The sequence below is a fragment of the Ostrea edulis genome, chromosome 8, assembly GCF_947568905.1.
Source record: "Ostrea edulis chromosome 8, xbOstEdul1.1, whole genome shotgun sequence".
NCBI lineage: Eukaryota > Metazoa > Mollusca > Bivalvia > Ostreida > Ostreidae > Ostrea > Ostrea edulis.
Window position 1 is genome coordinate 10,540,417 of NC_079171.1, and position 15,076 is coordinate 10,555,492.

Genomic DNA, 15,076 nt, shown 5'->3' on the forward strand with positions numbered 1-15,076 from the left:
AAAAACTGTCGCCTTTAGAAAGTAGTGTTTTTAAAATGTAGTTATCGAGTTTGACTTAGAGAAACAAAACCCCATAATTCTCAAAGAAAAACAGTTACAAACATTGGCAGTGTTATATCATGGAAAAGACTGACGTCACTGTATATGTTGGCCGAGGTGATCCAAGTGAGATGGTATGTTTTTGGGGAGAGAACATGATATACTGAGTGTGTATATATAGAGAGAATGATGTAAGAGAGTGATGTGAAGAATTTTAACAATGTACACACACAGACACACTCAGTGTATCACATTCACAATATACCCATACAATCAGTGCATCACTCTCAAAATTTACAGACACATTTTGTGCATCCCTCTCACAATACACACACATTGTAGCAAAGTAGCACAAATAGTTTTGATATGATTTAATTTGGTAGACATTAACATGTATAGCAATTATCATCAGTTCCAAAATTTAAGGAGTTTATTGTTTTAGTCGTTGAATTTGTTTGACTCCTGACTGACACACCGTCTTTGACGATAGCAGAAAGGTTCAACACATCTGTAGCCTCCCTGTTAGTGTGCAGAATCAGCAATGTGGTTCAGCGGCTGAACATATTTACCAAATGAATGTTCTTGGTTTCTCGAGGGATTTCCATAATCACAATTGATATCTTAGCGTTTTCGGATCTTTGGAGTGGCATTCTTCTAGTTGCTGAATCCCGTTAAAATGGAACTATTGGCACTTTTGGCAGACATAATCTTTGCTGTTGCTACAGTATGCAAGTGAATTTGAAATGAATAGTCAAATTAATGCATATTAACCACTACCCCTATAATTGAAAATTAAGTGTAAAATCATTCAAGACAAGTACAAATAATATTTAAAGTAAAGTAATTTTAACATAATCACGAGTTAATTCATATGCTCATGAATTGAAATTATATTTCCGATAAGTGTATAATTAAATAAAGCACGCGTTTTCGTGGATTTTGTATGATAACCTCAGAGGTCGGGAAATGTTGCTTTGAAATAAAAAAGTCGAGGCGTTAAGTTTTTATATTCAATGAACATTTTGAGACAGAGGAAGTTATCCTTCATGTTCCCATGTAAACAAGTACATGTACTTTATTCCTATTTTACGACGACTCAGAAATATACAACTACGAATTAGATCACTTCTTCACGTCATGGCAATTTCCGAAACCGACTTGATTCTGACGAAAAAGATGAGATGGTAGAGTATACTAAATCTATTTTGAAAAAAAAAATAATTGAGTGTTTGTGATGTTGGCAGATTTTATCAACTGCTTTCCATACAAGGTCTAAGAAAAATATGCATACGTGGAGTACGTGGAAAAGGGTTAACTTGTTTGTGGGGTAGATGTTAAGTCACAGTTATTGTGAGGACTTCTATGAATACCTGTAATATATATATAGACTATGTTTATATATAACTTAAATTTATCCAATGACATTAAGTGTATAACGTAATGTAAGTTTCTGCACTCTCCATATACTGTTCCTGTATGTATTATATCTTTATATCTACTGTACTGCCTGTGTGTATATATATATATCAGGCCCGTACCCAGACTTTTTCAATGGGGGTGCATAAATTTACGGCGAGCGGTTTGGGGCCGCTTAAGGCCCCCAAGCGGGTCCAGGGCGAAGCCCGGTGGGGGATCCTGGGGGGCGAAGCCCCCCGGAAGCAGAAGCGAAATAGAGTAAAATCAGGGTAAAAATGCTCTATCCTGGATGCAATTTTTGCTTTTTATTTACTTATTTAATACTCATAAATATGAAAGGGGAAACATACTAAAATTGGTCATCGCATAGGCAATATGTATTGAATTTATTTCGTGATATTCCTTACTGTGAAAGTAAAAGCTAAGGATTTTAGAAAATATTTGACTTTAATAGTGCTTGATGATTTACACAGCCGACTTTAATAGTGCTCAATGGTTTTCACAGGGGGTGCGTTTGCACCCCCGCACCCCCCCCCCCCCTCGGATCGGTACGGGCCTGTATATGTATGTGTATGTGAATTCAATGAGCCATATGGCTCACGGAAATAAAGAAACTGAAACTGCTTAATGTCAGATATACAGGTATCGAACCCTCCACAAACACAACTCTGTGCTTGAGTAGATATCTGTATACATGTAGGTATGCTGAATCACCACTTCTGGCAAAGATAAACGGATATTCGCCGCTCATATTCACAGCTCCAATAAACACAGATCGCCTTTAAAACATAAATTTCTAACCCCCATCTGTTTTGAGAAGAATTCTCCGCTCCTGTCTTGAGACCATGAACTATGTAATGATTTTATTCAAGTACATGTAAATGACAACTCTTTATTTATCTATTTATTTATTCATTTGATTTTTTTTTCAATTCTAAGGTGGTTTTTTTTATCTATAGATTTATTTTGCAGATTGACGTAGGGTACTAAATACGTCCTCAGTTTAATTTACACATTATGGTTTTGTGTACTTTATATCCTTGAATTGAACGCATTTAAAAATCATCAAACCGTTTCAGACTTTAAGAAAATTAGAATTTCAAAATTTAGGTTTTTTATACAAAAGTCTACAAATATATCTTATCAACAGTTGAAAGAATACAACAATAAAACGATATTCGGTATAAACATGTACTGTATACACACGCACAAATATACATACAAAAATATCTAGGGCAAACCATAAATCTCGATTTCAAAAGTGCTGTTGGCGCTAGAGTCATTATTGACATGTATGAATGCGTACGATCAGTCTATGCTACTTATTGATGGAGATTATTCTTCTTCGGTACTGACATCTTTTCTACATATGTATTCATAATGATCACAAGAACTCTAGGTTTTTGGATAGCGTATACATTGTACTGTAAAATAATAACATTGATATACATAATATTTGGGTATTTTGAAACTGAATAGGATCGTTAGCGTTGTAAAAAAAAAACGACTATGAAATCAACAAATGAGCAAAACAAGTAATTGATGAATTATCGTCACGATTATTTAGAACAGAATAGTCTACACACCGATTCTTGCATGTTGATTTGATATCTATATATATACTCCAAAACGAAAGTACGTCGGGGATTTCCACAGATGCGAGACAACTCTATATCTATATTTAGATCACCGTGAATATTTGAGTAAAATGCAAATCAAGATCTATAACTATTTTTTAAATTCAGAATAAAGGGTATTAGGATTCTTATTTGTTTCCCAAATATAAAACGACTGTTATTCACACAAATAATGCACTGACCTACATATTTTAGCAAATAGTCAAATAAGACTTGAAAAGTAATTTCCCTTTATAAAATATATACATTTTTGATGTCGACTTTGGCATCAAAAAGGATAAAGTCGACACTATATAAGAGGATAAAGTCGACACGACCCTCCAAATTTCTTAATTATATCTGCTATCATATTTTGTGTAAAAGATATGTCTTTATTTACGCTAATAAACATCAATCAAATCATTTCTCATACTATTTTAACTTGTATTTACTGGAAAATGCCTAAAATGTATCGTGTCGACATTAGTGTGGTGAAAATCGAGTGTCGACTTTACGTTGGATTTTCGAGTATATATATATATATATATATATATATATATATATATATATACCGAATAAATATTTTTTATTTATTATTATGTTTTCACATTTATAACATCAGGAGGTGAATTTACAGAACTCTTCGTATTACACTTGCAGTGTGTTGGTGCATTTGCATTAATATAGTTGAAACCAAAGTCATTCATGATACGATGTAATATTCTAAAACAAACGAAATGTATTGTTCCTCACGTCAAATTTCATCTTCGTATAACCTCTGTCTCAGCATCTCAATTATTTTCGGCAATCGTATAATGACGATTACATCCCAGGCTATGACGTTTTAGATATGCACTGAAGCAACATTTCCTTATTGATTTTGCTGAATATGTCATTAAATCTTAAGGATTATATAAGTAAAACTGATAGGTATGTATTGGTACATATTTGGATTGTTGAAAAATACCGTAACCCACAGCGTGTATTGCTCTAATATGAAAAATGGTATTATCTGTGAACAAATAATTGGACCACTTTAAATTTAGATCATCTGAGCTAAAACCCTTATGTGGTTTTATGGTCAAAATTTCTTAGCTCACCTGGCCTTTAATCTCATGTAAGCTTTCTGTTTTCTATATTTGTCCGTCTGTCTGCAAACTTTTCTACAGAACCACTGGGCCAATTTCAACCAAACTTGGTGTAAATCACAATTGCATGAAAGGGATTCAAGCTTGTACAAATGGGGCATGTCCCCTTAAAAATGAAGATAATCATGAAAAGCCAGAAATAGGGTAGGGCTATCACAAATCTTCGCAATAACCATCGAACCATGAAAGTTTAGATTTACAGAAAAGTATCCAGGCATAGTACAGATTCAACTTTGTTAGAATAACGATCAGGTATGGGTATCAAATATTACATACAGATGTTTAGGGAAATTCGTGTTAAGAAACATGGGACTAGCAGAAATCGAAATTTACATCAAAGGTTTCTGACAAGCTTGTTCAAATCATGCTCTCTGAGGGTGGGCGGAGCCACAATGAGGGATCAAAGTTTTACATGACCATGTGTAGGGAAACACTTCTACACAACCGCTAGTTCTGTTTTCGTTTCTGTTTCAATTTGTTGTTCATTTCTTGCTCTTGAAGAGATTTTGTATTGGTCAATTTCGATTCTCATTGTTTTGGATTAATTGGTAAGATCATTTGAATTTTCGATTCATTAACAACTCTACGGGCTTAAGAAATTACTTTGTGGTGTCGCACGTATATCAACAACTCTAAGTACGAGACCGTTGTTTCAGTAATGCTACACGTACATCAACAAATTTAAGTACAGTTCGGCTGATTTAATGGTGTCATTTCAAAATTAAGGAGTATCTCTCTCATGCACACCTCTTATCCCTAGAGGAATTTGACTCCACTTTTTGGCACTCTGTTTTCCCCTAAAATAGCTCTAGCAAGTTTATCGTTATTTCGGATTTCTAAGATTTCGGTTGACCATCACTGAAGATACATTATTTGTCGAAATGGGCATCTGGTGCATCAATATTGATACCGTATGCGTTTTATATGTACATCAACAAAGTAGAGATCGGCTGTTTTAATGGTGACGCACTTGCATCAACAAAGCTAAGGACAGGTTGGCTGGAGTTTTAACTTCTGTTGGGTCGTTTAAACTACATAACCATTGTTCTACGGGTATAGTTAGGAGTATTTCTTCCATGCTTAAATTCGAACTATCCTGTGACGTCCCAAAATATCAGTGATGCGTATTGTGGTCAATTATCTTAAAAAATACTACCTCAGGAATTCCATGCCGTGCAAATATTTTGTCGTCGACGCTGTGCCAAACAATTTTGCTTTTTTACTACAAGACTGTATTTCCGACTATTTAGTTCAAATATATCAGAGGCAACATTTTGTCATGGTCGACTCGGGAATTCACTGAGAATAAGTGGTTCTCTAGCATTTTCAGATCCCTCAATACACTTTAGAGGATGCTTGATTGAATTGTCTAATGGTGTATTTCAGCCACGCCACCAGACGGGCGATTTGGTCAGCTCTCTACATTTCACCATACCTTGATGATGTAGTTTTTCCAGTATTTCCTCTGTAGCTCACTGGGGATAACTAATCTCGACACATTAAGTAATATACCATTTTGGACTGTGAATCCTCTCCTGACTGTCCTTAACATATACAATTCTGTCAGGATTTAAGGGTTCTTGGGCCAACCTGTTTTACAGTACTTTAAAACATTAGCACACAGATTCTCTCGATCAGACAGGGGTTTAATTTGGTCTAATGTGCTAAGTGATGCTGATAGATTGCTTACTATTGCATTAATTCATTAAAATTTAATGACATATTCAGCAAATTGAAGATCTCAGCACTATTGCATCCCCCTAATCCTTAGAAGAGGGAGGGGGATTGACCGATTTTCAAAAATCATCTTTACTACCGCAAATCTGTAATCAAAAGAAAGGTAAATATAACAGTGATCGATCATATAACTCCAATAAGCAATACAAAATAGAGAATTGGGCAAACACGGACCCCTGGGTATACTCGAGGTGGGGGCAGGTGCCCACGAGGAGTAAACATCCCCCTTGGATCATTCACACCCGTCGTGAGCCCTATGTCTTGATCAGGTAAAACGAGTTATCTGTAATCAAAATCAATGTGTCAAGAACAGCCAGGCAATTGGTATGAATATTTTAATTTGATCAAGGCATATTCCTAAGAAAACTATTGGTATTTTAAGAACTTTTAGGGCAGGCCTTTTGTCTCGTTTATAGAAGAATCGGTCGTGAATATGGGACATGCCTAACATTTGCATCGGTATTATGGAAATAGCTAAATATGGGAGTTTGTATCGGCACGGGACACTATTTAAATTTATCATATCAGTGTCCATATTTCAAACCCAACTTGCAAATGTTTTGAGTGCATATTTCACATGTGCCGAGATAATAAATCATAAACAACTGAAAGTCTAGCGGATAAAACTCTACGTCACTTGCATGATGATGTAATAGTTAAGCGAGATATTTTTACACCTGGCACGATGTTTGTTTACGCATTGAGAGACAATTTTAATAAGATATGCGCCGCATGAAAAATGTTTACTTCTTGTTTGAATATTATGTTACTACTTGTTTTTACTCGGGTCAACATAACCTCACTACTATTCCATTTGTAAATATTTCGCCTGTAAGAGATTGGAAATAATTAAGAACTAAGGAACGCAATGGTGATACGTTTTATTTTTTTTTTATTTTTAGAATATTAGTCAAACCACCATTAGTCACCTATGAAATGTGGATATAACGAACAATGATCAATTTCATGAATCAGTAATGCGAAGTAGAGAGTTGGGTTAACACGAACCCCTAGATATATCATAGGTGGGAGCAGGTGTCTCGAGGAGTAAGCATCCCCTGTCGAACGATCACACCCGCCATCTTGATCAGGTAAACGGAATTATCCGTAGTCAAAATCAATGTGCCAAGAACGTCATAACAATCAGTATGAAACCAGACAGCAATTGGTATACTGGTATGTTGTATTGTTAAGCTAGATCACTATAATGACCAATTGTTTTTGAAATTCTGACTTTAAACGAGACTGTTGAAACTCCCTCACCATCACCTTGTTTGCCAGTAGTCTGCTTCGATTTAAGAACCGACCATACACAGAACAAACTCTGGTGTATCGAATCAGCTGAGACATATCAACACAATATGGAGTCGATAACGGAATATTGCTACATTCTACAATCTTAGTATGCCTTTCTAATGATAAGATCGTTTAAATATTTCTGACCTGCGTTTCGTGTAATATTTCTAGTTGTTATCATTTGCAATGACTGGTGTTTTCTTTAAATGTGCCGCTCATTATGGAACTAGTGTGTTACCCAAATTGTATACCCCTTTGATTAAATGTATATTGGATGTAACCTTAACATACCTTAGGGAATATAGAGCTCGCAACGGATGGGACCTGTCGACAGGGGATGGTTACTCCTCCTAGGCGCCAGATCCCAGATATATCCAGGGGTTCTTGTTACATTGTCCAAGTCTTTATTTGGTATTTCTCATAGGAGTTATAAGATTGATCACTGCTCGTAACTTCACCTTCATAGGATTTATGAGATTGCTCACTGTTTGTTTTCTTCAATTTTCATTAGATTAATCACAGAAGATATGTTTGCCTTTTGATTTAGGAAATAAATACAGATACAATACCCATCTCCCCTTCTTCTTTTTCAGATTTTAACACAAGTTATTGCTCAGTAATTGACAAAATAGAAGGTAAGTTCCTTAAATATATTTCATTCATAAAGAACTTTAACACTCGAGCGGAGAAGTTCTACAGACAAATGTGTCACTGTATTCTTAACGAAACATTTGCATGAAGAAATAATGCGTGTAGCGATTGAGTGAACACAAATATTTAAATCCCACAACCTGTGTACTTTTAACATCGAAACCGTGATCGAGCAAGAACAATGAATTCTGAAGCATTCGTGAATTTGAGAAACTTTTTTTTATTAAAATAGTGAATGCAATAAAAGTGCATGTTTAATCCAATATCCATAACAAACGGTGCTTTCTACAGTAATTTGATTTTCAAAATACACTTGTCATTCTTTCTTCCACTGCTCTTTATTTTTCTTCACACTATCAAAAACAAAAGATCAATAATTTATGAAAATAGAATACATCAAATAAAACCAAAACATGTGATTAAAAAGTTAAATTATTTGATCTTTTCGACAATCCTTTACTTAAATTTATTATTGTGCTGTGTTCAGTAAATATATCAATTCAGGCTGGACTCCTATTGTTCTACGGTTAAATAGGACACGGTTTGCCCTATAACGACCTTGCTGTTGAAAGTTGACGAAACTTGAAATGTTACATATTCATTGCTACATTCCGTTAAAGAATTTAACTTCATGGACACAATAAACTTTTTTAAAACCTTCCTTCAGAAGATTGCACACATGGCTAAATATTTTTCTGCTTGTTTATGCTGTGTAGTTTGGTTTTAAAGGGTTTTACAGAAGAGTGTGGAGTTGTGAAAAAGAATTAAAAGATCCATTATGGGTCACATTCACACAATTGACCCCCACCCTTGTTGACATGTGCATCTCGAATTCCTATTATTGTCACGAAAGTTTGACAGTTATTTACCCCTTTGGGAAGAAGTTGTGACACAAAAAGAAACCAGTCTGGGATTTGGCACCGATCTTCAGTCTCTAATTTTTTAAACCCTGTTCACTCAAGGTTACCTTCTCATCACATGTACTCTTGCTTTTTTCCCCTATAGATCGGAGTCCCGCTTATTGGGTTTTCGCCATCTCCGTTCTTTGTTCATTCGGGCGTAAGTTAGTCAGGGTAATCGACGGCGCTCCATTGCTCTTGATATTCTTCTTCCACAAAGTATCCCTATCATTAACCCCCAAAGTGGACATTATTCTACTATTTAGGGCTTTTGACTGTCTGTACAAAATATATATCATATACCTGAAAGAGGCAGTAAGGCAGGATCCCCCTCTAGGTCCTTAGTCACAACATGACCAAGCTTTTGAATGAAACCACACGATTGCTACAAATTTCAACACATTAAAAAATTGAGAAGAAAATGAAAAGGAATGCGCATATTACTTCCTTTGGACATATGGACGTTTTCATGTATAACATTTATAATTGTCCGTTGCAAAGTTACTTTGCTGCCATATGGGGACATCTTTGTTTCACAAACACATCTTGTTTGATTTATGCGACCGGGCCACCAATACATCGTCACATTATCTTCAACTCTGCAATTCCATCCCCAGACAGAACCTGAGGTAATCTAAGATGAGAGTGACATTCTATCATATGATGAAAAGGCTAATTATGTGGACTGTGATGTTGCATTAAAATATGAGGAGGCAACAGCTTTCTGTTTGGAATTTAATTTGAAGTTAAGTGAATCCTTTTGATTATATTCAACAAATGTAGTTGTTTTTGATGCGTGTTGATGAAGACCTCAGGTAGGGCTATTTACCGTGCAACAACTGCTGTGACACGGGGCCTCGTTTTTTGTGATTTCATCCGAAGGACCACCGTATTTAGTTGCTTATTACAACAAGTAAGGGGTACTGCGGACCTATTTTAACCCGGTTACCCAGGGGTCCCTCAATGTTAAGATTTTTCAGTATGAGAATTCAGGTTTCGGGGAAAAGAAAACAGCGATTTTCTTAAAATTGAAAAGGATAATGGCCTCTACTCACAAAACGACTTAGTATGTGCAACGAAAGCAAATTGGGGAATGTCATCAAAATTGGTACCGTATAAGTTTTACATAGTACAGTACAGGGGTTTCAACAGTCTCATCTTAAGTAAAAAAAAATATAAAGGCTGTAGTCGTTATAACGATCTTATTTGCAGACATGATGAACCGTACTTCACAAAATAATTAATATCAGAGCAAGCAGTCACATTAACTTTGACAATATATCGCTCAGTATGCTAGTTGTCCAGATGGTAACTGATCTGTTAGGAACCTCGGACAATGTTATATGGTCCAGATGTTAAATGATTTGTGAGGAACCTCAGACAGTCTTATATAGGTCATATGTTAAATGATATGTGAGGAACTTCAGATAGTGTTATATAGTCCAGATGTTAAATGATTTGTGAGGAACCTCAGACAATGATATATAATTCAGATCTTGAATGATCTGCAAGGAACCCCAGACGGTGATGTATAGTCTCTATGTTAAATATTCTGTGAGGAACCTTAGACGGTCTTATATAGGGAACGATTTATCCCGATTCAACTGTACTCATTCAATCTCATACAGACTTGTGAGTTGTACATCATAATTGCAAGAAAGGAATTCAAGCTTGTGCAATGGGTAATACCCCCTTCAAATTGAGATATTCATCAAAAGGCAGAGATGAGGTGGTGTTATTTAGAATCTTCTCAATAACCACAATACAATTAAAGTTTAGATTTATATGAAAGCCTCCATACATAGTACATATTCAAATTTGTTAGAATCATGGCTAGGTATGCTTGGGACATAATAGGGGATACAATTTTACATGCATAGGGAAACTTTTTTGAAAATCGTTTTAAGAACCAAGGGACCAGGAAGATTGAAATTCACATGAAATGCTCCTGACATAGAACAAAATCCAAGGTTGTTCAAAGCATGTTCCCTGTGAGTTGGATGGAGCCACCATAAGGGATACAAGTTTTGCATGCCAATGTGTAGAACAAATCTTTAAAAATCCTCTCGATAACCACTAGTCCTGTTTTTGTTTCTGGTTGAATTTGTTGTTAATTTCTTGCTTTTGAAGAAATTTTGCATAGACAATTTTAATTCTAATTATTTCTTATTAATACGGTAAGATTGTTTAGATTTTTCGATTCACTATCAACTCTGCAGGCCTTTAACCATTGATTATTGGTGCCGTACGTACATCAACAAAGCAAAGTACGGATCGGCTGTTTTTAGCATTTGTTTCATCGTTTGAACTACAGAACCATTGTTCTACGAGTGTATTTAGGATTATTTATCACATGCTTAAAATTGAACTCTCATGTTAAGTCCCGAAATACCAGTGATGCGTTTTGTTGTCTAATGTATTTAAAAAAACTACCACATGAATTCCATGTTGTGCAAACATTGATTTTACATTGGTTTTTTATTGCTGTCGACGTTGTGCTGAACAATTTCGCAATCTCAATGAATCCTGAGATTCAACAACAACAAGACTATATTTCTGACCACTTAGTTCAACTAAATCAGTAGCAACATTTTGTGATGGTTGACTCGGAAATTCACTGGGAATAAGTTATTCTATTCCATTTTCAGATCCCTCAATACACTTTAGAGAATACTTCATTGAATTGTTTAATTGTGTATCTCAGCCATTCCACCAAGCCTAAGATTTGTTCAGATCTTTACATTTCACTACACATTGATGATGCAGTCTTCCCTATATACCCCTTTTAGCTCACTGGAGATAACTAATTTCGATTCTTTAAGCAAAAGACCAGGTTGAACCGTGAACCCTGATGGTCCTTAACATATTCAATTCTGTCGGGATTTTGGATTTTTCGAGTTACCCTGTTTTACACTACTTTTGACAGTTTCTCTCGATCATGCAGGGATTTAATTTGGTCTAATTTGTGAAGCGACGTTGGTAGACTGCTCACTATTGCATCTGCAAAATCGTTAATGGGTAATGTCCAATATCTTAATACAAAATAGATAGTTGGGCAAACACGGACCCCTGGACACACCAGAGGTGGGATCAGGTGCCTAGGAGGAGTAAGCATCCCCTGTTGAACGGTCACACCCGTCATGAGCCCCATATCCTGATCAGGTAAACGGAGTTATCCGCAGTCAAAATCAGTGTGCCAAGAACGGCTTAACAATCGGTATGAAACACGTCAGACAGCATTTGACCCAATGTGAGGTTGTATTGACGAACTAGATCGTTATAACGACCATAGCATTTGCGAAATGCTGACTTCAATCGAGACTGTTGAAATCCCTGTACCATCAACTTTTTTGTCAGTAGCTTACCTCGATTTAAAAACTGACTATTCCCAGAACAAGCTCTTGCATATCGAATCAGTTGAGATATATAAACACCATATGCAGGTGATAATGGAATATTGCTACATAAATGTGGGAAGTTGACGATGGAGAAGTTGAAATCATCCCGTTTGTCATACAGTCGAGTTGTTCGTTTGCCGTTAATGTCTACTTTCAATAAAATATCTAAGTATGAAACAGAAATGGACGACTCTGTGGTGTCCTTTATTTCCAGCTCACAGGGATATATCAAATCGACATATGAATGAAAACTATCATTGTTAATAGATAAAACGTCATCGATATATCTAAAAGTCGAATTGAAGGTCACAGCGAGAGATTTTTTCTTCTCACGTAGAAGTTTTTGAATACATTCTGCTTCATATGAATATAAAAACAGTTCAGCTAACAAAGGAGCACAATTCGTGCCCATGGGAATTCCAACATACTGTTGAAAGACCTGATCACCAAAGACCACGAAGATATTGTCAATGAGGAACTCTAGCATATTTTTTATTTCAACTTCAGAGTACTTGTGCGTGGAATCAGAGTGGTGTTTAACAAAGTAAGTTTTTGAATGACTGATCACTAGATATGAATATTTCCGTTTTCCGTTTTTGTTGAAGAAGCAATTGTCTATGATGTCAAAAAGTCTTGTCTTTAATTTATCGTGAGGAATGGTCGTGTATAGTGTTGAAAAGTCATAGGTTTTAATGCTATTGATTTGGGAAAAATTCTGTGATTTCAAGTTGACTAAAAGTTCTTTAGAATTTTTTAGAATCCACATTTGATTAACACCACTTCTGGCACATGTAGTCGCACAGTAAGTTTGAAGTTTCTCCTTCACAGCTGTTAACATTTTCGTGAGGAGCAAAGATAGGGGCTTGGTAGAGCACTTACTGGATCCAGCAATGTATCTTTGTTTGTAAGGGTTTTTATGTAGTTTAGGAATCCAGTATAGGTACGGTAACTCATATTCATTCGACCCATTGACTGGAATATTAAATGTGTCTAAAACTGAAGCATGGTTTTGAAGAATTTCGTCTTTTGAAAGAGCAGTTGTTGTATAAGTATGATTACCAAAAGTGGAATTAATGCCAAGTTCGTTTAAAATACAGTTGTAATAATGAGCCTTACAAACAAAGACAATGTTGTTACTAGCTTTGTCAGCTGGAACCAAACCATAGTCCTCATGTAACCTATCTAATTCTTTTATCACTTCTGGTTTACTAAACACAGAAGGATAGATGGTACGTATTTTTGTTTTCATGTGTCTAATGCAGGAGTTTAATATCCCTTTTATGCTTTTAACCCATTCTGACAATGTATCAAGTTCTTCTTTTTCATATTTAGCCCATCGTCTGGCATAATCTTCGACAGAACTCATAATAGAGATGAAGTTCTGTCGCCAATTAAAAGACCAAGGTTCTCTGTATTTAGGACCTTTAAGAATAAGTGATTTGAGGTCCTCATTTTCAACTATATCAACAGTAATGACATGTCCAGGTGAACTGTAGTTGAAAGAAGATGAAGAACAAGAACATGTTGGTGGATTACATATAATATGGTATATATCTAAGCACTGCAAAGTTTGTTTATAATTAAAAAGTTTGGATGCAATAGTAGAAGTATAGCTGTAGGAAATACAGGGTGTAAACTTGAACTTGAAATAAGTTGGAATACACGACTGAACCCTTTTATGACGAAGAATGTTGCTTATGTTGACGGCATCTATTCACTTGCATAATGATGTAATACTTAAGCGAGGGATTTCCCCATGTGTCACGATGTTTGTTTATGAATTAGAAACGATTTTTAGTATATCATGCGACCCTTAAAAGAATTTTACTCTTAATTTGAATATTATGTTATTACATTTTTTAATCGGGTCACCTAAACCCCACTGCGATTTCATTTGTAAATATCTTCCTTTGTTAGAGGTTGGAAATAAATAAGAACCAGTGAACGCAATGGTGATGCTTTCTTATTTTGTGTTTTTAGAATATCAGACTTTTTTTTTCATTTGTCACAAGTGAAAGGTGGAAATAAAAACAATGATCAATCTCATAACTCATATAATTAATGCAAACTAGTGAGTTGGGCAAACATAGACCCCTTGATATACCACTCGTGGGATCAGGTGTCTAGGAAAAGTAAGCACCCCTTGTAGACCGATCACACTCGCCGTGAACCCTATATCCCGATCAGGCAAACAAAGTTATCCTTAGTCAAAATCAATATGTCAAGAGCGGCCGAACATTCGATATGAAACATGTAAGACAGCTATTGATATATTGCTAAACTTGATCGTTATAACGACCAAATAATTTTCACAAAGCTGACTTTAAATGAGACTGTTGAAACTAATGCACCATTCAACTTATTTGTCAGTAGTTTGATTGTATTTTAAAAATTGACCGTACGCAGAACAAGCTCTTGTGAATCGAATCAGTTAAAATATATAAACACTTCATGGAGGTGATAACGGAATATTGTTACATTCTTCATTCTTTGCATGCCTTTCCAATGATAAGTTCGTTTCAATATTTCTGATTTGTCGCACATGTATATAAACTGCCAGATTTAAAGGCAAACATCAATTTAAAGACAATTTAAAGACAAACATCGTGACACATGGGGAAATCCCTGCGTTTCATGTATGATTTCTAAATGTCACCGTTATGAATGACTGCTGTTTCCTTTATATGCGCTGTTCAAAATGGACCTAATTTGCAATCCAAATTGTATACCCCATTGATTAAAAGTAGATCGGATACAGCCTTTCTATCACGGACGGAGTATGTTAGGGAATATAGGACTCGCAACGGATGTGGCCTGTCGACAGGAGTTGGTTACTCCTCCTAGACGGCACATCCCACCTCTAGTATATTCAGATG

At 35.6% G+C, this 15,076-nt stretch overlaps 1 long non-coding RNA gene across 1 annotated transcript; it reads right to left on the reverse strand.

Annotated features, from left to right (window-relative positions):
- Positions 1 to 395: 395 nt before the first annotated feature.
- On the reverse strand, positions 396 to 3,620 carry LOC130049914 (uncharacterized). The gene is made up of 2 exons (XR_008798280.1): positions 3,042 to 3,620; positions 396 to 758 (listed from the first exon to the last, which is right to left on the reverse strand). It is a non-coding gene; the product is annotated as an uncharacterized LOC130049914 (long non-coding RNA).
- Positions 3,621 to 15,076: the final 11,456 nt, after the last annotated feature.